This window comes from Suricata suricatta, chromosome 3, assembly GCF_006229205.1.
Source record: "Suricata suricatta isolate VVHF042 chromosome 3, meerkat_22Aug2017_6uvM2_HiC, whole genome shotgun sequence".
Classification (NCBI taxonomy): domain Eukaryota; kingdom Metazoa; phylum Chordata; class Mammalia; order Carnivora; family Herpestidae; genus Suricata; species Suricata suricatta.
Window position 1 is genome coordinate 46,117,221 of NC_043702.1, and position 24,435 is coordinate 46,141,655.

The 24,435-nt window shown below is 33.4% G+C and overlaps 1 long non-coding RNA gene across 3 annotated transcripts in view; it reads left to right on the plus strand.

Moving 5' to 3' along the window:
- LOC115287639 overlaps window positions 1-24,435 on the plus strand; it is a 213,806-nt gene that overhangs the window by 124,251 nt on the left and 65,120 nt on the right. For all 3 annotated transcript variants that reach the window (XR_003906575.1, XR_003906574.1, XR_003906573.1), the window contains exon 5: window positions 7,773-7,846. This is a non-coding gene — a long non-coding RNA (uncharacterized LOC115287639). The remainder of the gene's footprint in view (window positions 1-7,772; window positions 7,847-24,435) is intronic.

Genomic DNA, 24,435 nt, shown 5'->3' on the forward strand with positions numbered 1-24,435 from the left:
AACTTTTGTATATGAAGTGAGCTAGAGGAACATCTTCATTCTTTTGCATGTGTATGGCCAGTTGTCATGGATCCATTTGTTGAAAAGTGTGTTCTTTACCCACTGAATGGACTTGGCATCCTTCTTGAAATCAGCTGGCTATAAATCTGAGAGTTTTTATATCTAGTCTCTCAATTCTGTTCTATCAACCTGTATGTCTGTTCTAATGCAGTAACACATGGAATTGCTTACTGTAACTTTGTAGTAAATTTTGAAAATAGGAAGTATGAGTTGTCAATTTTATTCTTGGATTTTCAAGATTGTTTTGGTGCTTTTATGAGTCACACATTACAATTTATTTTCATGTGTTGTAATTTATTTTGTTGAAAACTGGACATCATAGATAACATATTCGAGCAGCTCTGGATATCAATTCCCTTCCCCTCTCTTCCTGGATTGTTGTTGTTTGCTTGTTTATTTCTTTAGTGATTGGATGGACTATTTTATTATTTTAAAAATTTTTTTATTTATTTTTTAATGTTTATTTATTTTTGAGGAGGAGAGAGACAGACTGTGAACGAGGGAGGGGCAAGAGAGAGAGGGAGACACAGAATCTGAAACAGACTCCAGGTTCTCCAGCTGTTAGCACAGAACCCGATGCAGGGCTCCAACTCACGATCCGTGAGATCATGATCTGAGCTGAAGTCGGATGCTTAATGACTGAGCCATCCAGGCACCCCTGGCTGGGCTATTTTAGTGACATTTATTTCTGTTGCATTGTGAAGCCCATTATTCCTCAGAGGTGCAGTTGTGGGCATACATACATTTATTCTGAGATGGTTATTTTTGGTAGGGCTTTCTTTGACTCTCTTCTCTCAAGCTGTTGGATCCACCAATCACTGTATTGTTTTTGATAATGCCCGTGAGTGTAAATTGTTCTATAATCGGATCTTACTAAATGCAGTCCACTCTACAAGGGGTTGTTTTGGAGGCCAGTATTTGGGGTTTGCTGTGATCCCAGGAAAGCTCTTCTTAGTTGTCTCTGTACCTGATTTTCTCTGATAAACTAGGGTTTAACTCTTTACTCTTGTGAAGCCACCAGCCTCCTCTTACTAATTTGCCACCAAAACTTTAATTTTTTAAACAGCACCATTATCTTTGAAGTTCATCACAGTTTCAGAGGAAGTCAGTCCCTTTGGGGAGAACTTCACGGCATCCTGTTCTTAAGGTCTGCCTGTCCTGTGGCCAGATCTCTGAGCCACGACTCAGGGTGCGGGGGTGGGACAGTGGCCTACTTTCCCCTGAGTAATGCCCCTGTTTTTAGAGGAGAATGCTGGGCAAAGGTGGTAGCCTCAGTTCCTCTCAGCTTGTGTCTCCTGGCATGGAAACTCCACCTTATGAATGAGGAGGGTGAGGGTAGATGAGGTTCTGGTTTTTCCAGCACATCACACCTGAGGTTGATCCTCCACCCTAGGAGTGGGCACTGGGTGGAAGAAGAGAGCCTGTGACATCTTGGCCACACTCACCTGGGATTTCGTTTCTGCAACTAATAGGTGTCAGAGTGGAGACATCCTGGCAGCTTGATCCTCTCCTGAAGATACTGTAGTCCATAACTGGGAACTGGAGAAATAAGTATCCTGTATTCTTGCCTGTGGCCATCTTCCGTAGAACTTCCATCATGCCAAACTGGGAGGGGATGGAGGAAGTGGGTCATGGTTCAGATAGCATAGATTTTATCATTCTTCCTGAATTCTAAAGTAATTTCTTTTTCTTCTTTTTTAAAAAAGTTTTATTTATTTCTGAGATAGAGAAAGAGAATGAGAGAGGCAGAGAGAGAGAGGGAGAGAGAGAGAATCCCGAGCAGGCTCTGCACTGTTAGCATGGAGCTGGATGTGGGGCTCAAACTCTTGAGCTGTGATGTAATGACCTGAGATTAAATCAGGAGTTGATCAGTTGCTTAACCGACTGAGCCACCCAAGTGCCCCTAAAGTCTAATAAATTTTCGTAAATAAATGTTTGTTATTTGCTGTATGCCCCTGGGATAATTTCCAGAAACTTCATCTTAAAAAAATATTTTCCACCAGTTATGCTTATTCTGCTGGGGAATGTTTCCATTGAGCCTTTCACATTGCCATTCCAGAGGTAAAATGTCCCCTTACTTTCTTATACAGTTGTCTCCATAGGGTCATAGGAAGATTCTTCTCTCCTAGGAATCAGATTGCCAGGACTCTGCAGCAGCTTTTGTGGCACTCAGCACTTTTCTCCAACAACAATATTAGTTATTTTTCAATAAGTAAGAGTTAACAGATATGTGATATTTAAAGACACATATAAAATGGCAGTGACAAAACAAATGAGCAATAAATCCAGTAGCCATTATAAAAGATAACTATTGTATATCTTGGACTCACTCGGAGAGTGACTGAATAAACCGGAGTGATTCATAAAAGTACTGAGGGAAGAGTTAGGTTTCTGCTTCGTTTGGCAAGCAGGGAAGGCTTCTCTGGTGTGTCGCTTAGTGACTGCATGTTCACTAGTAAAAAGTTTGTGGAAAATTAAATGGTTTGGCAGTATCCAGTAAAGTTTAAATGCATTCCTAGGATCTAGCAATTTCTCTGCTTATACATACTCAGCTGAAAAGCATATACATATTTATCAAAAGCAGTATACTAGAATGTGTACATAAGTTTTATTTCAATTGCTAAAAGTTAGAACCCACCCAAATTTGCATCACAATAGGATGGAAAATAAACATCAGTAACTGGATGAATCATATCAGTAAATCTCAGAAATCTAATGTTGAAGAAAAATGCCAGGCACTAAAGAATACTGTGACGGTTAAGTTTTTGTTAATTTGTCTGGCCAGGGGATGTCCAGATTAAACATTGTTTCTGGGTGTCTCTGTGTCTATGTGGATGGTCATCATCCAATCCACTGAAAACCTGAGAAGAACAAAATGTAAAGGAAGGAGAAATTGACTCCTTCCTTCCTGATTGCTTAGGTGGGACATTGATCTTTTGTTCTCAGTGCTCCTGGCTGGCAGGCTTTTAGGCTTAAACTGCAATCTATGTCATTGGCTCCCATGGTTCTCAGACTGAATTACACTACTGGCTTTCCTGGGTCTCCAGTTTGAAGATGGTGGATTGTGGGATTTCTTCGCCTCAATAATCCTGTGGGTTCACTGTTCTTTCTTTTTGCTATCCATCTATCTATCATCCATCTATCTATCTGTCTATCATCTGTCAATCTATCATCTATCTATCTCTATCTATCTCTAATCTCTTATTGGTTTCTCTAGAGACTCCTGAATAATACAGTTATATTGAATCGACTCCATTTACATAAAGTTTTAAAGCAGGATAGAGTAGTCTGTGATGTTTGAATTGAAGAAAATGGGTGCAGAGATGGGGGTACTGAATAGAAGGGAGCAAGAGGGTAAATTTCAGTCCACTACTCACGTTGATTTTTATCTACATGATACAAGTATGATGACACAAGTATGCTCAACTTGTAAAAAATAATTTGAGTTGAACATTTCTTACATAAATACTTTTATGTAAATATATTTTGCTTCAATAAAAAGTTAAAATAATTTTTTAAAAGGTCACAGAAGGATTAGACAAGATAAGATCATTACTGACTTAATCAGGATTGGGACACTCCATCAGTAAAGATCCTTAATCACATGAGATACTTATTCAGGTTAACAAACAAACAAACCTGTAATAGCTCATGGATATTATAAATATCAAGTATGATCACACAACAAATTATAAAACTAGGATTGTATACATTTGCTTATTATCTGCATATTTGGCTATATTAATTATTTTCCTATTTTGCTAACATTTTGTATAAAGTGCATTTTTGGTAGATAAATTTAAAATACAATCTTAAATTCTAGAATATCCAAGTAGACCAAAAAGGGAATTAATATCATCCAGAGTTGAATACAATAACTAATGTGTTTCCTCTTTGTGGGAAAGGATGAACTTATCTTCATTTGTATGGTCTTTAGTTGTATCTTGCTGGGTAGAAAAACAATACTATTCTTATTGTTGTTAGATAGAAACTTAAATGCGTGATGTCTTATTTGATTCAGTCTATGATAACAGAATACAGAAGATTAGATGGCCTATAAAAAACAGAACTTTATTTCTTGTTGGTCTGGAGGCTGGGAAGTCTAAGATCAAGGCCTAGGAAGTTACTGCTGTGTCCACACATGGTGGAAAGGGCCAGGGAGCTCTCTGAAGTTTCTTTTATAAGAAACCATTCCATTCATGTGGGTTCCACACTCATGACCTCATCACCTGCCAAAGGTCCCACCTCCAAATACTAACACAGTTGAGATTGGGTTTTTGTGTATACATTTTGGGGGAACACAGTTTATAGCAAATAGGAAAACATGTGGATGCTCAGTTGTGAAAGGGGTAGAGAGTAACATCTAATGTTTGTTGGCTCATCTTTCCATATTGGCACATCTATCTATACTCTCTTCTTCACTGGAGCTAGAAGCCTGAAAATTATACTTTCCAGAGTTGCTTATTACCTGAATTCCAATTGGCTTTTGCCACTGAGAAAGTACAGATGAAAGATTGAAAGACAGAAAGAAGGCAGGAGCTATTTACATTCTGCTTCTATTGGTGATTGCCAGCAGTAGCAGCTGAGTGACAAAATAAGATCCGTGGTCCCTCAGGATTAAGGGTAATTCAATAACATCAATAAGACTGAGGGCTTCGGAATTGGCAGTCGTCCAGTTTTAAATGCAGCGGGGGCAAAGGCATCACTTCTGGCATTTCAGTGACACTGTCAGGCTCATTACTTCCAGCCTGATGGAGGAAGCAGCTTCTAGGTCTTTCTTTCCTTTTTGCTCTCCATTTCCTCAAGCATTTTCCTCTTTTCCCTTTTCCTGCCTTAGTCCAATTCCCTGAAATATATCCTCTTGCTTAAAGTATCTAGAGAGGTTTCTCTTTTCTTGATGGGATAATGAACAATTCAACAAGGAACCATTAATTCAGAGGAAGAAGCACAAAACATAAACTAGCACTTATGTAGAGTGCATGCACATTGCAAATAATATAGGTGAATGAGTTGCAAAAAACAAATGTGGTCTTTGAGTAGAATTATAAAGAATTACGTTTTCTCCAGAAATATATATTTATTCTATGGAGCCTAGGTTGCATTTCCTGTTGTTGCCCAAGTCAGGTGATTTAATGGTATTAACTACCATTAGATCATCTGATGATCCTAAATAAAAAATTCTCTCGACTTGGCATTAATACTCTTCATGTTTATTTTTGATGGTCATAGCCCCTTGGTTTTAATGAGCCACTTGCTCAGGAATCAGGAAACAAAGCCTTGATTTTAGTGAGCCATTCTCTAAGGGGAAAGGATGAGAATAGCAGGTTATGTAAGAATCTCACCTAAAGCAAGGAGGGAGAACATGGATTCAGAAAACAAAATGATTCTGTAATGCAAAAAAAGTCAGGAGAGAAGAAAAAAGATGCACCAAGTAGATTGGACAATGAAGCCAAAGCAACGTACAAAGATTAAATTTAAAAATGTGAAATATAGTGTCAGAAATGAATTCAAATATATTCATCAACACTTACTATGAATGGACAAACCCTCCATATAGATGGTAAAAATTGCCAAACTGGATGAGGAAAAAGATGTGAATTTGCACAATTTAACAAAATCATGCCTGGAGTATAATATAGACAGAGGAAAGTTGAAAATGAAGGCATGAGAAAAATACAAGGAAAAAACTAACCAAAAAGAAGTTTGCACACCTATAGGCTTTTTGGGGAAAAAAAAAAAAAAAGTACTGCTACACATTTAAAAAAAATCTAGTCTGTTTTTTGAAAGATCCAACTTTCCAGGAATACAAAAAAAATACCATAAAGTAGTATGTACTTTACAATATAAGGAGAATATAACAATTTTTCAGAAAAGATATATTAATGCATTCAGACTCAAAATCAGTAAGAATATATAAAATATTAAGAACACTTTGAAATTATCCAGTGTATGCATATTATGCACATATTTATTTTTATTTCTCTCTGTCTCTGAATCCATATCTACATTGACCTACCATCTGTGGATCTATATGTATCCCTGTGTATATATGTAGTTGGCATCTGTCTCTATCACCTTATCCTAGAACTGGAATGTACATATTCTTTCTAAACAAACGTGTACCATTTAAAAATTGACTATGTATTGGAACCTAAAAAATTATCAAAAAATTTGAGACCAATTTGCTGACCACAATGCAATTGAGCTACAATTAAATAATAAAAATAGAACAGAAAATCCCTTTAGGATTGGAAAGGTAAATCTACACTTCTTTGTAACACATGTGCCAAATAATTAATCATGATGAAAATTAGAAATATTTAGTACTGGATGATAATAAAAATATATTTTGTGGTAAACAGAAAGAGAGCTATTTAAAGAGAAATGTCTAATATTAAATGCTGACATTAAAAAAGAAGAAAATCGGGAAATGGATCAGTTAATCATAAGTTCTCTAATATCCACCCAAAAATAAGTCTGAATAAAGAGCTGGCTTAACTAGAATCTTCCCTCTAGTTATAACAGTTATATAACTAATATGCTCTATGTACGATTTATTTCATAAATACAAGAATCTAAAAGAATCATTTTTCTCTCTTATTTTTGAAATAGAAAAGATTTATAAAACATGAAATAGAATATTAAAAATAGATAATTTTATTGATAGAATTTCTTCATTACTGTAAATTTCTATAATTTAAAAAATGTTATTTCTTTAGAAGAAAAGCAAATGGCCTAGAATTTAGCACTTAGTTTTTCATCCAAGTAGCTAAAGTAGTATATTTCTTTTGCTACTGAAATATTTAACAAATGAGAGACTAAAATATGCTATTCTCACCTGAATTGCTTATAAAAATCATCTCTAAAAATGTATGATTAAACACGATTCTTTTTCTACTGAATCACTTTTAAAATTTAAGTTATTTATTAAAATTATTTATCCTGTGTGAAGTCAATGAAAAAAGATAGTTTCCTTCAGTATGAAGACAAGTGATAGTCTCTTCCTCATTCATACATAAAATATGGTAATATAAAAATCTATTTTGTCCCTGAGATCTTCTCAAGCTTGGTTAGACTATATAATTTACTAAGTGATGGGATATAATTTCATTATGCCAAAATTTATAACTTCAGTAATGATATTTTATTCTCGATACACATGCATTTGTCAGTGTCAGAAATAAACTTAAGGGAAATAAGTGAGGTAAGCCTTTTGAAATTGTGGTATATTTATAAACAGTAGATTAAATGGAAATAATGAATTCTGTATTGTTTCTGATCCATCAGTTCTATGACAAGTAGAATATAAAGACAGTTGTGCTTAGTATATTCTCCAAGAGATTCTCACATACATTCACACTTTACCACAAAACTCTAGTGACTATTTTGCTTTATTTATTCTTAATTAATGACTCTTTTTTGCTTTATATTGAAGAAAAAAAATTTAAAAAGTGAACTATTTCTTCTTACAACAAAATTTATTCTATATTCCTGGGAACTCACATATCTTGCTGAGGTAGCCTCCAAAGATGGCCCTCAATGATTCCTACTTGGATCATTACATTTACTTGTTGTAGTCCCTGCCTAATTGTATCTGAGTTCTTTTGTGTGACCAACAGAATAAAAAAAGGTAGTGGCATGTCACTTTTAGATTAGATTAAAAAATATTGTTAACTTTCTTCTTTCCTTCTCTCTTTTTACACTTGTTCTAGGGGAAACAAGCTCATGGACAGCCTTATGGAATGACCCCGACAGTAAGGAATTGAACCTTTTTGCCAACAAAAACGTGAGTGAACTTGGAGTGGATCCTTTAGGACTGGTCATTTTCTCAGAGATCATACCGTAGCTAACAGCTTGACTGCAACCTTGTAAGAGACACTGAGCCAGAGCACCCCAGAGCACCATGCTCTCAACTCTGCATCTCAGGCACCATATAAGGCAATAAGTATTTGGTATTTTAATCTACTAAGTCTGAAGGTAATTTTGAGTACTGACTTAACAAAAACCTAATATGTGGGAGTGATTTGGAATCAGGCAGTGAGTAGAAATGGGAAAAGCTGTATGGATTTTGAGAATACTGTAAGTTAAATGATTAAATGCTTTTGGACTTTGCCTTGAATATGTTGTTTATAAAATTTTGAATTTTCGGAGCCTGCTGGTGAGATCTTAAAGTGAGAAAAGTATGACTGGATATAGGGAGAAAAAGGATCCTTGTTATGCAGTGGCAGAAAGTTTATCAAGATTGTTGCCTATAGTAATGTGCAAATTGGACAATGTGCCCAAATTACCTGGGCAGTATAGCTAAGGAAATTTACAACTACACGGTGGAAAGTACCTCCTCCCCCTCTTTTTCTTGCTGATTATAGTAAAATGCAAAGGAGAAAGATAAACTACTGGGAGGAACTATTACATTAAGAAAAGCTGGGATTTGCTGATTTTGAAGATTATAGCTTTTTCAGATGGCAAAGAAAGCTGAAATTAAGGAATGGTTTCCAAATAAAGAGCAAAAGTGAAATAAGTCAGGCAGAGAAGGACAGATACCTTACGTTTGCACTCATAGGTCTAACAGGAGAACAGGAGAAACTGAATGGAGGACCAGGGGGATGGGAAGAGGGAAAGAGAGTTGGGGAGAGAGAGGGACGTAAAACTTGAGAGACTATTGAATACTGAAAATGAACTGAGGGTTGAAGGGGGACGGGGAGGGGGAGAAGAGGTGGTGGTGATGGAGGAGGGCACTTGTGGGGAAGAGCACTGGGTGTTGTATGGAAACCAATTTGACAATAAACTATTTAAAAAAAATAAATAAAACAAAATTTCAAAAAACAAACAAACAAAAAACACATAAAGAGCAAATCCAGAGAACTCTTAGGAAAGCATCATCTAAAGATAAAGCTTAAGCTTATGATTGTAAAATCATTTTTTTGAGATCTAGCTTACACAAAAGACACTATAAATGATTAAGGATGTTCCTCTGATTCTCTTAATCACAAAATAGTGCTTCTTAAGCTTAAGGGTGTTGTCCCTTAATCATCTCAACAAAAGCCCTGAGAAGAGAGAGGCTTATGTCAAATAGATTTGTGTGCTTCGCTTTTGTCTAGTGGGGTGAATTGCAATAATATTAACAGAATATCAACAATTTTTTTTAATGAATTGTATTGCCATAAATACTGCTAGCTTGGCCTGAAAGGACTGAAACACTGGTAGCTTGGATTGAAAAGAGAAATGCAAAATGAAAAGAGACTTTTGGACCCTTGAACTTTTATAAACAGGAAGTATGTTGATAAAAACTCAGATGAACACATGTGCTATCTTTTATGTAATGGAAAGGGTGATTGGAATGTGGAAGCAAGAACTTAGTGGGCAAAGTCAGGAGACATGAAAAGTCACTTCCAGACAGGAGTAGGACTGAGTTTTAATCATTTAACCTCCAGTATTTGTTTAGATGAATTTCAGAATTAGTTTGTGCTAATAACCATTGTGTGCCAATTATTTTCCTTCTTTGAGAAGGAAAGTCCATAGCATTTATTCTCTACCTGTGTCAACATGTTATGTTGAATGTGTGAAGCAGATAGCTTTCTCTTCACACTTAGATAGGATTTGGATGATGATATTCTAAACTATGAGCTTATTTTTATGGGTCTTGGATAGAGATATTTAGGGGTCTTGAGAAGGTTTTTATGTATTTTGCCTGTGGAAGGGACATGGATTGTTGAAAACAAGAGGATAGGGCATATAAGACAGCCTTTAAGATGGCTCCCTCATGATTTCCACTTTGTAGCATTCATGCCTTTATAATCTTTCTTTCTTACCCACACTTTACAATGGTTGGTCTGTGTAATCAATAGAATTATAAAAAATGTGATGTTATGTCATTTCTGAGATGTATGTATACAAGGTAGTATAGCTTCTGTCTTTGGTACACTTTTATTCTTTTTCTTTGGGGTTACTAGCTCTGGGAGAAGCTAGGTCAATAGTGATAGCCCTTCTTTCATTTATTCTGATATTGGTACTTCTAGCCTCTCTCTTTTTTTCTTGGCTCACCTGGCTAGAGGTGTATCAACTTCATTCATATTATCAAAGAACAAACATTCATCTTTTTCATTATGTTAATGTTCTTATGTTTTTAATTTTATTGATTACTGGTTTAACTTATATTATTTCTTTATTTTTGTTTGCTGTAGGCTTAAATTGATTTTTTCCTCTATGTCCTTAAGTAAAACTTAAGATTATTAATTTTAGAGCTTCTTTTCTAGTAAACTTGATTCTGTACATTTTCTTCTAAACACGCACAGTGCTTTCCACCAATTTCGACAAATTGTATTTTCATTTAAATTTAAAAAATTAAATTTCTTATGACACTTCTTCAGAGATCTATGTCTAGCTTATAAGCGTGTTCTTTAATGTTCAAATATTTGGAGGAGTTCCAGATTTCTTTCTGCTACTGATAGTTATTGACTTCTAATCATCTTCATTGTGGCCTGAGAATATACATTGCACAATTTTAATTCTTTTAAACTGCTTAAGGGGTATTTTATTGCCTAACATATGGCCTATTTCGGTAAATCTTTCATGTGAGTTTGAGAAAGATGTGTGTTCTTATGTTGTTTAAAGGAGTATTCTATAAATATCAGTGAGATCAAGTTGATTTATAGTTCTATTCAGGTCATCTATATCCCTACAGATTATCTACCTGCTTGATTTATCAATTATTGAAAGAGCATTGCTGGTGTCTAACTATAATGGTGAAATGTCTATTTCTCCTTGTAATTCTACTGGTTTTTGTTTCATGTACTTTGATACTCTATTGTTAGATATGTCCACATTAAGATTATTATGCCTTTATGGAAAAATGACTCTTTATCATTATAAAATGCCTAAAAATTCCATTTTTCTCTCTCCCATTTTTCATAGTGTCTGAAAATTACTGATCAATTTACTTTCCTCATAATTTCATTATTTCCCGAATCTTACATAGTTGGAATTTATAGTAATGTAGTCTCTTCAGAGTAGATTCTTTTTCTTAGCAATATAAATTTAAGGCTTTCCCATGCCTTTTTATGGCTTGATAACTTATTTCTTGTTATTCTATTGAATAGGTTATCACAATATGTGTATCTGTTCATCTATTAAAGAAAATCTTGGATGTTTCCATGTTTTGGAATATGAATAAAGCTGCTTCAAATATCTGTATATAGGTTTTTGTCTGTAAATAAGTTTTCAACTCATTTTGGGTAAATAACAAGGAACATGATTCCTGGATCACATGGCAAAATTACATTTAGTATCTTTAAGAATTGCCTAAGTGCCTTTCAAGGTGGCTATATCATTTTGCATTTCCACCAACGAAGCATGAGAGTTCTTTTTGCTCTACAACATCAATAGCATTTGGTCTTGGAGTATTTTGGATTTTAGGATTCTAATAAATGTTCAGTGGTATCTCATTTTTGTTTTAATTCAGAGTTCCTTAATAACAGATGATGCAGAGTATTTTTTCATATGCTTATTTGCCATCTGTATATCTTTAGGTGAGGTGTCTGTTGTAAAAGTTTCCCACTTTTTAATTGGATTTCATTTTTAATTGTTGACTTTTGAGTAGTCTTGTATGTCGTGAATACATGTCCTTTATCAGGTATTTGTTTCATTAATATTTCCCCTCAATCTGCAGATTGTCTTTCCATTCTCTTAACAGTGTCTTTTGCAGAGAAGTTTCAATTTTAATGAAATCCAATATATAATTTCTTTCAGGAATCATGCTTTTGCTGTTGTATATAAATTTTTTTTGCCAAACTCACATAGATTTTTCTGCTATGTTACCTTCTGGTTTATACATATATACATATGTATATTTACACTAAGATCTATAACCCATATTGAATCAGTTTTTGTGAAAGGTATAAGGTCATTGTCTCGATTCATCTGTTGCACATTAATAGCACCATTTATTAAAAAAAAAGCGATCCCTTTTCTATTGACATTGCCTTTGTTCCTTTCTCAAAGATCAGTTGACAGTTTTTGTGTAGCTCTCTTTCTGGGTTATCTATTCTATCCCATTGATTTATTTGTTTACTATTTTACCAATACTGCAGTGCTTTGATTATTGTAGCTTTATAGTAAGTCTTGAAGTTGTGTAGTGACTGTCTTCTGACTATTCTTTTTTTTTTTCAATATTGTGTTGGACATTGTGGATGTTTTGCCTTTCCATGTAAACGTTAGAATGATTCTGTTGATTTCCACAAACTAACTTGTTGTTATTTTTATTGTGGATGCATTGACTCTAAGGATCAAGTTAGAAGATTTGGTATTGTCACAATATTATTTCTTTCTGAAAAACTTCTCTTAACATATTTTACAATGCAGATACAATAGTATCAAATTCCTTTAGAAATTTTATTTGAAAAATTATTTTTTCTTCACTTTCAAAGAGAATTTAATTTGGTCAGAATTCTAGGTTGATGGTACTTTTTTTTCTTTCAACACTATAAGTATTTCACTTCTTTCTTCTTTCTTGCATGGTTTCCAAAGACAAGTATGATTTAGTTCTAATTCTTGTTCTTTCATAGGTAAGGTGTTTTTTTCTTTTGACTTCTTTAAAGGTTTTTTTCTTTGTGTCTGATTTTCTGCAGTTTGAACATAATAGGTTTACCTGTATATATTTTCCCCCCATATTTACCCAAGTTGGTGTTCTCTGATCTTCCAGGATGTTTGGTTTGGTGTCTGTCATTATTTTGGGAAATTCTCAGTTATTATTACTTCAAATATTTCACCATAATATTTTCTTTTTCTTCTCCTTCTGGTATTCTAATTATGTTACATCTTTTGTAACTGCTTTTTTCTTTACTCTTTTATTCCTCATTGCATTTTAACTTGGGAAGTTTATATTGATATATCTTCAAGTCCATTGATTCTTTTCTTAGCCACGTCAGTCTATTGTTGAGTTCATCAAGGGAATTATTTAGTTTTGTTACAATATTTTACATTTATACCATTTTTACACATCCTTAGAGTTTTCATCTCTTTCTACTTTGGATAATTTATGTGATCTTTTATGTTTATATTTTTTCTGTTAGCATCAATAACATATTAATCCTAGTTATTTTAAATTTTCTGTCTGATAATGATAAAGAATGCATCATATCTGAATTTGGTTCTAATACTCATTTTGTGTCTTCAGATTATGTTTTCTCTAATTTTTTTCATGCCTCTTAATTTTTTGTTGAAAGCCAGATATGATACACTAGATAATTAGAACTGAGATAAAAGGACTTTAGTGAAATTTTATGTTAATCTTGCTGGGTAGTGTACTGTTTAAAGTCACTGTACCTGTAGTTGCCAAATGTTTCAAAAATTTCCAATGTCTTTTTTTTTTTTTCCTTTTTGGTCTTCCCTGTTGTCTTTTGGTTTCTCTGAAAACTCATCTCTAAATAGAAATAGGAATGTGCTACATGATTATGGAGGCTGACAAGTCTCACGATCTATAGTTAACAAGCAGGGGACCCAGGAGAGACAGACCGTGGTGCAGTTCTAAAGGCCTGCAGGCTCAATACCCAGGAAAAGCCAGTGTGTTACAAAGGCAGGAATAAAATATGTCCCAGCTCAAGACAGGCTGGCGGAAATTTTTCCTCTCATGCCAGATGTTCAGCCTTTTAATCTCTTCAGGCCTTCAACTAATTGGGGCCTGCCTACACTATGGAGAGCAACTGACTTCTACTTAGTCCACATATTCAAATGTTACTGTTATTTCGAAACTTCCATACAGACGCACTCAAGGTAATGTCTGACCAAGTTTCTGGGTGTCCCATTGTCCTGACAATTGCCACATAAAATTATCCATCACAGCCATTGACTGGCATGTGTTACCTATCTCTCCTTATCTGAGTGGAAATGTTTATTGTGATTAACATGACTGCATTGAATAATTGATTATTGACTGTACATGGATCAGATAACTTGTCTTTACAGTTCATAAGACAATGAATAAAAAATTGCCACATTTTGCTGGGGTAGAGACTATCACCCTTCACCAAGGGATTCTGGACACTATACATAATTGTGTTATTGGAATACTTTTAGGATTATATACTTTGGGTAGATGTACAATGTATAATGTATAAGGATAGAGAAGTAGTGTCATATTTGATCACCTGAAGGGTGAACAATAGTAGACATTACCACAGTTTATCAACATCTGGTTCTTCTCTACTTGGCTACTTAAGAGAATTATATCACTCTGTTCCCTTGATTAGATGTGACTATAAGACTTTCTTTGACCAGTTTAATGTGAATATGAGTGACATGTTCATTTACAGGTTGAGTTAATTAACTGAGACTATACTGCTATAATTGCCATATAAAGGGAAGTGAAAATGAGAGATGGACAGCAGCAATTAACTGAAGTTGTTACAAGGATCAGTGAGATACAGAGGAAAGCCACCAAAATTAATGTTTCTATTATTAATTAAGTAAAATTATAGTGTCCCATCTAGTATTCAAAAACTGAGACTTAAAAATAATAATTTCCTCCAACTAACATTTGCAGACTTGAATATCTTAGAGGCTATTTTAAAGGTCCAATTTTTATTTAGACAAAATTAAAAAATAGATTAAAAATTAAAAGTAAATAATTAGACTTACAAGTTGCAACACAAATTCTTATCTGTACTTTGATATAGACTTTAGCTAAAATTAAATGTGGTTGAATTGTAGTTTGATAATAAATTATACCAATAGCTCACCCCAATTTTAAGATCTTCTATAAATAGACTCTTAAGTAGACATAATTTGTAGTTTTTCTATTATTTCCTCAATGAATCAATGTATATCCCAGTTATGAGATGGTTAGTTCTGAAAATAAGAAGTCTCTAAATGACCATTGTTTTATTTAAGTGTTGTCAAAGTAGATCAAGTTTAAAATTTTTTCAATTAACTAGTCTGTCTAATTTTCTAGTTCTGTGCCATCAATAATAAAAAAATAAAGGGTGTCTGGGTGGCTCAGTTGGGTAAACCTCCGACTCTTGATCTTGGCTCAGGTGATGATCTCATGGGTTGTGAGTTTGAGCCCTGCATTAATCTGTGCTGATGGGAGCCTGCTTTAGAGTCTCTCTTTCTCTCTCTCTTTGCTCCTCCCTCCCTTTCCTTCCCTCCTCTCAAAACGAAATAAATAAACATTTAAAAAATAATAAAACATTTAAAAATTAAAGTAAATCTGTACGTGTGTGATATACATAATTTATATTTTCTTATAAATTTCTTTTCATGATTGCCATCTTTTAGACCTGATAGTTTTTCAAAAAGGAGATATATGCATTTATTTTATTTGTGTTTGTGTATGTATGTGTGTAGTTCTGTGATGACTGGAGGGTGGAGTCTGAAATGGATCTCTAGTCTATGTCTCTTTCTCTTGTCTACCAACTCTAATGAGAGCACTCCATGGCAACAATGAGAGAAACAGGACAGAAGGTCAGGTTCTGGTCTTCCCAGTGCATTGCCACAGTGCCCTCCATGTACTGCTACTGTAGACCTTCTAAACATATCTATCAATCATTTCTCAGTGTTTTCTTGTTACGTTTGTTTTTATTACTTTTAGTTGCAGGTGTTTGTAGACACAGTTTTAGCCTCATGGGAGGGAGTCAAAATCCCTAATCTCTCCTTTGATGGATAGTGAAGAGAAATGGGTAGTTTAGTGACAAATTAGGTTTTTTTTTAAAGATGATTTGAACTATAAGATGGCTTGAGTATTTGGTTTTGTGTTACAATATTTACAGCAATGTTATTCACAGAAGCACTGACAGAACCCTGATTGTTTACTTCTGAACTAGGGGGTGGATGGAGAACATGTTAAAGTCAGTCTGAATCCTGTCCTTAGTGTTAAGAGTGATGTACTCTATTTATTCATGAAACTAAGTATTCTTTCAATCTAAGGGAATGACAAATTCAGGACACCAAAGAGCTTCCAGAACTAAGCCTTTCTAAATAAAGGCCAACTCAGTGTGAGGAGGTTGATGGTGCTGATGATTCATATCATTGTTTCCGTGGTATGGCTTGGTTGAGTCCCATGACTCAAACATTCTGGAAAAGCAATGCTTTTTACTTTAGCATTCTGTGATCGATACTTTATTATAATTCCCAATGACCTCTCTGATCTCAATTTTATGACTTACCTTGGGTTTTGAATGCAAATAAACAATGCAGAAAATGTTTGAGTTCTATGACTTACTTAGTTTTTAAGATAGACTATGGCTATTTGAAATTCTGTGAGTTACAGAATATGAGTTCTTTTCAGTAGATTGCCATCTGAATTGAGGAATGTGTAAATTTAAGATTGCTTTTTTCTTCATATAAATTAAATGTGTGCTCCTTTTTATTTTGCATATTTATGCCTCTTGTCTTTTTCTCTTGATTACTTGAACTGGTAGTTTATCTGTTCTGAGATCTGCTTTTGTTGTAAACAACAAACACCTGGTTTTATGTATTATTTCTATATTTTTGTGTCTTCCAATTTATTAATGTTTCCATTTTGCTTCATTAATTCCTTTCATCAAATACTCTTAGGTGCATTTTATTATTTTTCTTAATATTAAAATTGAATGATTAATTTATGTCATTTTTATTCTTAGAAATGTAAATATTTAAAACTAAGAATTTTCTTCTGCTAGGCTCAGTTGTATTCCAATATATTTCAATAATATCTGCAACTCGTTTTCATGTTTTCTTTGAGTACATGTAGGAATAACATTTAAAAATTATTTTAGGTATAAAAAGTCTGAAATTCTAATAAATTATTGACACTACAGTCACTATTCTGTGATTATAACATGATAAAATTAGGAAACAACTCAAGAAAAAATATAAGCACAGGCTGAGACACATAGGGAGATTCCTTCTCTATTACTCTCTCTCTCTCTTTCACTTACACTAATATAAAACATGTACATTCACTCTAAAAAAGGACTTTAAAGTAAGTAAAAATTTCCAGATATCTATGTCCCAATTGGAACTATCTTTAAATCACTTGAAAAGCAAAATAATATGAATTTAGCATAAAAAGGAAAATAAAATGTTATTTGACATTTTCTATATTGACTATATGCCTTATTTCCAATATCTTGTAAATGTTGAGAAGTGTTATTGTTGAATATATAAAAATTAATAGTGCCTTTTAATTGTTAGCAAGGTAAGGAAAGGATGGTAGGAGCCAAAGAAGTGTACCATACTTTCATAATTAACATGTTAGTTAATAAAATTGAAAAAAATTATGTTCATTTGAAAGACTAAGCACTAAAACTTATAATCTACATGAAACTATTCTGGGATGGTGATAAATTTAAATTTAAAAGAATGGTAATTTTGTACTTAAATATATTATACTTTTGTACTGTAACATTAGGGAAAGAAAATAAATAGTAAATAACTAGATTTAGGAACCCCATTTAAAAAAATTGAAGTAATGTGGTTGAAAGATGTAAGTTTTTCTCAATGGACTAGGGATATTAAATTAAGAATAATGTAAAATATTAAAGGAGAATGGAACTAGAAAACCAATGGGAATGACAAGTAATTTTAAAAGTTACCGACAGAGTTGATATATGTAAGTTGATGAGTTTTACAGAGTATCTTAAACATCATTATCCAATAACCTCCAGTCCAATTTAAGCCCATCCATTACACAAAGAAAAGCAATATGAGGTACTGTCAGGTGCCTGTTTATCAAAAGACATTAAAAAAAGCAACATAATGAAAGCATCTTGGACATTATAAAGCAAGAATAAATACTATAAGAAAAATGAGCAAAAAAGAAATATGAATTATGAGAAGGAAATATATGAAACTCTGATTTAACTTGGACTTGATAAAGAGTTCTTCTACCCTTATTTCTATATCCTAGGGACCAACCTTTCAATAAATTACTTTATCTGGCATAACATTTTTTTCTGGATAAACTCAGTGTTGGGGCAATCGTAAAATATTTCCAAAGACTTAATGTTTATAACATCTTGGAAAAGTTAAAACTACATATTTTTATTTATCAAATACACCATATATTTGTATCTCTCCATATATTTATATCTACCTATCATCATTCATCATCATAATCTATCATCTGTGTATCATTACCTATTTACCTATCTCAGTGCTCCTATATTTGTGTCTATTCCTTCAGGGAAACAAGATAGAATGCATAAATCATTTAAATGAAATTTGAAATGTATAAAGCTTTTATTTTAAAATTTAATCTAGATTTAGTAGTTTTTGAAGTTGAAGGTGCATTTTTATTTCTTACATTTCAATAAAGGGCAGACTTATTTCTAAAAGATAAACTTCATAGTGAAGAATTTAATATTCTCCATCATTTTTTTGTCTTATGAAAATCTAATTTTGGATATCTCTAAAACTATATAATTTTATTTTAAAAATCAACGTCTTCTGAGTTAAAAAATCCATTGGTAAATTTTTAACATGCTTTTTCTTTAATTTTATTTCATTTCTTTTCAATTCAGTATAATTAACATAGTGTGTTACATTAGTTTCAGATGTACAAAGTAGTGATTCAGGTATTTTGTACATTACTTAGTGCTTATCATGATAAATGTATTCTTGATCCCCATCACCTAGTTCATCCATCCTCCTATCCACCTGCCCTCTGTTAACCATAAGTCTGTTCTCTATAGCTAAGAGTCTATTTTTTGATTTGTCTCTTTTTTACTTTGTTCATTTGTTTTGTTTTTTAAATTCCACATGAGTGAAATCATATGGTATCTGTCTTTCTGACTACCTTATTTCACTTAGTATTATGGCCTCTAGATCCATCCAAGATGTTGCAAATGGCAAGATTTCATTCTTTTTTATGGCTGAATAATATTCCATTGTATATATACACCACATCTTCTTTATCCATTTATCAATCGATAGATACTTGAGCTACTTTGATAATTTGGCTATTGGAAATAATGCTGACATACACATAGAAGTGCATATATATTTTTGAATTAGTATTTTCATATTCTTTGGGTAAATATCCAGTACTAGAATTACTGGATCATATGGTAGTTCTATTTTTAATTTTTTGAGGAACTTCCATAATATTTTCTACATTGGCTGTACTAGTTTGCATTCCCTTCTACAGTGCAGGAGGGTTTTTTTTTCTCCACATGTTTGCCAACACTTGTTTCTTGTGTTTTTGATTTCAGCCATTCTCACAGGTCTAAGTTGATATCTCATCGATGTCTTAATTTGTATTTCTCTTATGATAAGTGATATTGATCACCTTTTGTGGCTGCCTTTGTATGTCTTCTTTGTACAAATGTCTATTCATGTCTTCTGCCTATTTTTTAATTGGATTATTTGTTTTCCTGGTGTTGTGCATGTAAGTTCTTTATATATTTTGGATGTATTAACCTTATATCAGATATGTCATTTGCAAATATTTTCTCCCACTGTCTTTTTGTTGATTGTTTCCTTTGCAGTGCAGAAGATTTTTGATATAGCCACAATAGTTTATTTTTGCTTTTACTTCCCTTGCCTTAGAAGACATATCTAGAAAAATGTTGATATGACTGATGTCAGAGAAATTACTGCCTGTGCTTTCTTCTAAAAATTTTATGGTTTCAAGTCTCACATTTAGATCTTTAATTCATCTTGACTTACTTTTGTGTATGCTATAAGAAACTGTTTCCAATGTCGTTCTTTTGCATGTAGTTTCCCAGTTTTCCCAGCATCATTTGTTGGAGAGAGTGTCTTTTCCCCCTTAAATATTCTTGCCTCCTTTGTTGAAGATTAATTGACCATATATTGCAGGTTTTTCTCCCCCCTGGGCTCTCTATTCTGTTCTATTGATCAATGTGTCTATTTTTGTGCCAGTACCATACTGTTTTGATTACTACAACTTTGCAGTATATCTTGAAATCTCAGATTATGACACCACCAGCTTTTTTTTTTTTTTCAACATTTCTTCAGCTATTTGGAATCTTTTGTGAAAAAGTCTTTGGTAAATTTTAATATTTTTTGATACCTATAAAAATGCATTTTCAACGTGCATAGCAGTTGAAGGATACTGAAACAGTTGCACACATATGGTGAGAAAAGCCCCATGGCTTTTATTTCTTTTCCAGGTTTAATGCTGCTGTTTAGCAATTGATCAGCCCTATACTTTCTGCATGATGACTAAACAACTAACCTACCCTTTCAGACTTAGAGTCCTCTGTTAGACTCTTATATCTGGTTGGCAGAGAGACAATGTGTAGACTATGTCCGTGGTTTTCAGAGGTAAGGCTTGAAAATGTATCACATCCCTTCTGGCCACATTTTTTTGTCAGAATTTAATTACAAAGATGCGCCTAATTCCACTTTGGAGTGTGTGCACATAATGGTGTGTGTGTGTGTGTGTGTGTGTGTGTGTGTGTATGTGCTGTGGCTGGGAGGTATTCACTGGGTGCTCAGGAGGGAAACAAAGAAAGTTATAAACACAGTAGATGGAACCATATTCTATAGAGGAATGTTTTCAAAGTTCATACACAAATGATTTTCTTATTTAAAAATTTTAGTTCAGTTAGAAAATGTACTATAAGAACACATAGAGCTTGCAAAAGCCTCAAAATAGAAATAATTTAACAAGAAATGCTTTAGATATATATGAAAAATTAAGGAATAATTAAGATGACCTGAAGAATTACACTCACAGTGTGTTCCTGAGATGATTCAATATTGGAAAGCCAATATCTCTTCCTATTTTAATCTGTAATTTTAATTGTATTTCCAATAATGTGCACGGTGAAATTTTAGTTTGCAGAACTGATTCTAAATTCACATTAAAATAAATAGATAAAGATTCCCAGGAAATTGTATAAAAATAAAAATTAATGATGAGATAGTATTTCTAAGTATTAAAACTAATTTAAACACTGCTTAACAAAAATGGATTTATCCAATAATTTTACTCTTAGAAATTACAACATATAGAACTTTTACCTCTATGGGGTGCCTGGATGGCTCAATTGGTTGGGCATCTGACTTTGGTTCAGGTCATGATCTCACGGTTTATGGGTTCGAGCCCCAGATCAGGCTCTGTGCTGACAGTTCAAAGCCTAGAGCCTGCTTTGGATTCTGTCTCCCTCTCGCTCTCTGCCCCTCCCTTGCTCACATTCTGTCTGTCTCTCTCTCTTTCTCAAAAATAAATAAACATTGGGCACCTGGGTAGCTCAGTCAGTTGAGCGTTCGGCTTTGGCTTAAGTCATGAGGGGTATACCTCAGACTCTGCAGACACCAAAAGGATAATAAAGAAATACTGTCAAAAATTCTACATATACAAATTTGACAAATTAAATGAAATAAGCCAATTCTTTAAAAAGTATAAATTCTCACAATTCATTCAATTTTAAAATAGAAATATTTATTAGCTTATAATTGCCATGGATATTTAAATTATTATTTTAAATCCCTCAATAAAGAAATTTACAGCGCCAGGGGTGCCTCAGTGGCTCAGTCAGTTAAGTGCCCAACTTCGGCGCAGGGCATGATCTCAGGTTCGTGGGTTCGAGCTCCACATGCAGCTCTGTGTTGACAGCTAGCTCAGAACCTGGAGTCTGCTTTGGATTCTGTGTCTCCCTCTCTCTCCGACCCTCCCTTGCTCATGCTGTATCTCTCGTTCTCAAAAAATTAATAAATAAATAAAACATTAGAAAAAACATTAAAAAAACCCTTTTATTTCCAGTACTTTAATGGACTGATCCATCAAATTATATCCCCAATCTTTTAGAATAGATTACCACTTACCGCCTATTATGAATGTGCTGATAGGCACTTGCTGACATCCTATACTATTTATATTTATTGCAACAATGTTTATTATAACAAAACTCAGAAAAAATATAAATATCTAACAATGCTGAAATTTAAAAATATGATCTAGTAAATAGTATGATAAAGAAGTAGCATGGCATAATATCTATGCCAGTTTTTTTCCAGATGTAAAAAAATATATACATTGTGCTGCCATTTTGTTTTAAAAATCTTTTTATTTTGACATTACTATAGATGCAAAGGAAGTTGGAAAGATAGGCAGAAAGGACCCATGTACCCTTTACCCAATTTCTCCCAATGGTTGTATGTCACCTAATTATAGTACAATAATATCAAGCCCAGGAGTTTGACATTGGTACAATGACACGGTATGTATGTAACTTTTTCACAGAGGTAGGTATTTATAACCACCTCTACAGTCAAGATATAGTACTCTTCGATCACTCCGGTGTTCTCCCTCATGCTGTAGTCACCCCTCACCTCCACACGTGTATTCCCTACTAACCCCTAGAAGCCTCTAATCTGTTTTCTAAATCTATAATATTGACATTTCAGGAATGTTATATAAATGAAATCATATGTCACTTTTGAGATTTTTTTTTTCTCAGCATGATAGCTTTGAGATTCATCAAAGCTTTTGTACATATCAGTAGTCTGTTCCTTTGTATTGCTAAATAGTATTTCCCAGTATGGATGTACTGCAGCGTTTTTAACCATTCACCCATTAAGGGGCAAATGTGGTTGCTTCCAGTTTTTGGCCACAATTAATTTTTTAAAAGGCCACTAAATAGAAAGACTGACAGGCTTCCTTTTTTGGTATGAATGCTGAGAAGTATAAATGCAGGATTGTATGGTAAGTGTATGAGTCTTCATTTTTTTTTTGTTATTGTTTTTAGTACCTGCCAAACTTGTTTTCTGAAATGGTTGTACCATTTTATATTTCCAGCAGTAATGTATAAGAGATCAGATTCTTTTCATCCTTGCCAGTACTCAGAATCACTATTTTCATATTATTTAACTGAATCATTTGATTAAAATAGAGTACTATTTTCATGATTTAAAAATGGTATCTTTTTATTTTAGCTGTTCTAGTTAAGTGTGTAGAGAGGTCATTTTGTTCTTAATGGCCAGTGATGTTGAACATCTTTTCATGTTCTTAGTTGCCATCTATATATCTTCATCTGTGAAATGTCTCTCCACATCATATGCTTATTTTTGAATTAGATTGTTTTTACAGTTCATTTTAGAATTTGTTATATATTTATGAGTCTTTTTTAGATATATATGGTTTTGCAAATATTTTCTCTAAATGTATAGATTTCTTTTTATTCTATTAAGAAGGTCTTCCATGGAATAAAAGTTTTAATATTGATGAAGTCCAATTTATCAAATTTTTTATGAGTTGAGCTTTGGGTTAATTTCCAAAACCTGCTCACCAAGTCCTTGGTTTCAGAGATTTTCTCCTATAAAAGTTTTTTAGTTTTGTTTTACATTTAAATCTATGATTTAGAGGTGCCTGGGTGGCTCAGTCATTTAAATATCTGACTTGATTTTGGCTCAGGTCATGATCTCACAGTTCATGAGTTTGAGACTTTGTTGGGCTCTGCTCTGTGCTCACAGTGTGGAGCCTGCTTGGGATTCTCTCTCTCCCTCTCTCTCTAAGCCCATCCCCTGCTCATACTCTCTGTCCCAAGATAAGTAAACTTAAAACAAATAAAAAATTTGTGATTTATTTTGAGTTGATTTTTGTACAAAGTATAAGACCTAGGTTTTTTTTTTCCTCCTGTGGATTTATTTTTGGGTTCTCTATTCTATTCCAACGATCTGCGTGTTTTTGTCTATGCCAATACCTTGCATTCTTGATTACAATGGCAATAATAAAACTTGAAATCCAAGTTGTTTCTCCCACTTTTTCAGAATTGTTTTAACTATTTTAATTTCTTTGATTTTCTGTATCAAATACATGTCAATTTGGGGAAAACTGTAGACTATGTAGAGTCTTCCAATTCCTGGATATTTCTTTATTTAAAACTTCTTTGGTTTCTTTCAACAGAGTTCTGTTATTTTCAGCACTCAAGCATTGTAGTTATTTCATTAGATTAACATGCTAAGATTTCATTTTTTATGAGTGATCATAAATTTTTTTCTAGTTTTATTTTCAGTTCCCATGTATTTATTGCTAATATGTAGAAATGTATTTTTTGTGTGTGTTTTGTGTTTGTCTTGTACCTCATTAACTCTCCTAATAGTCCTAAGATTTTTTTTTTTTTGTAGATTCCTTGGGATTTTCTATGTACAGTGCCATTTCATCTGCAAATAGGAGCAGTTTTCTTTCTTTCTAGTCTATATCCGTTTTATCTCCACTTATTGCATTATTATGCTGTTAGAAACTTCAGTACTGTGTTATACAGTAATGGTGAGAATGGACATTTTCACATTATTTCTGATCTTAGAAGCCATTCAATCTTTTAACATTAAATGTAATGTAATCTTTAGTATTTTTGGAGATGCTCTTTTTCAAGTTGAATAAATTCTCTTAATTCTAGTTTATGGAAGTTTTTATTATGAATGGGTATTGAACCA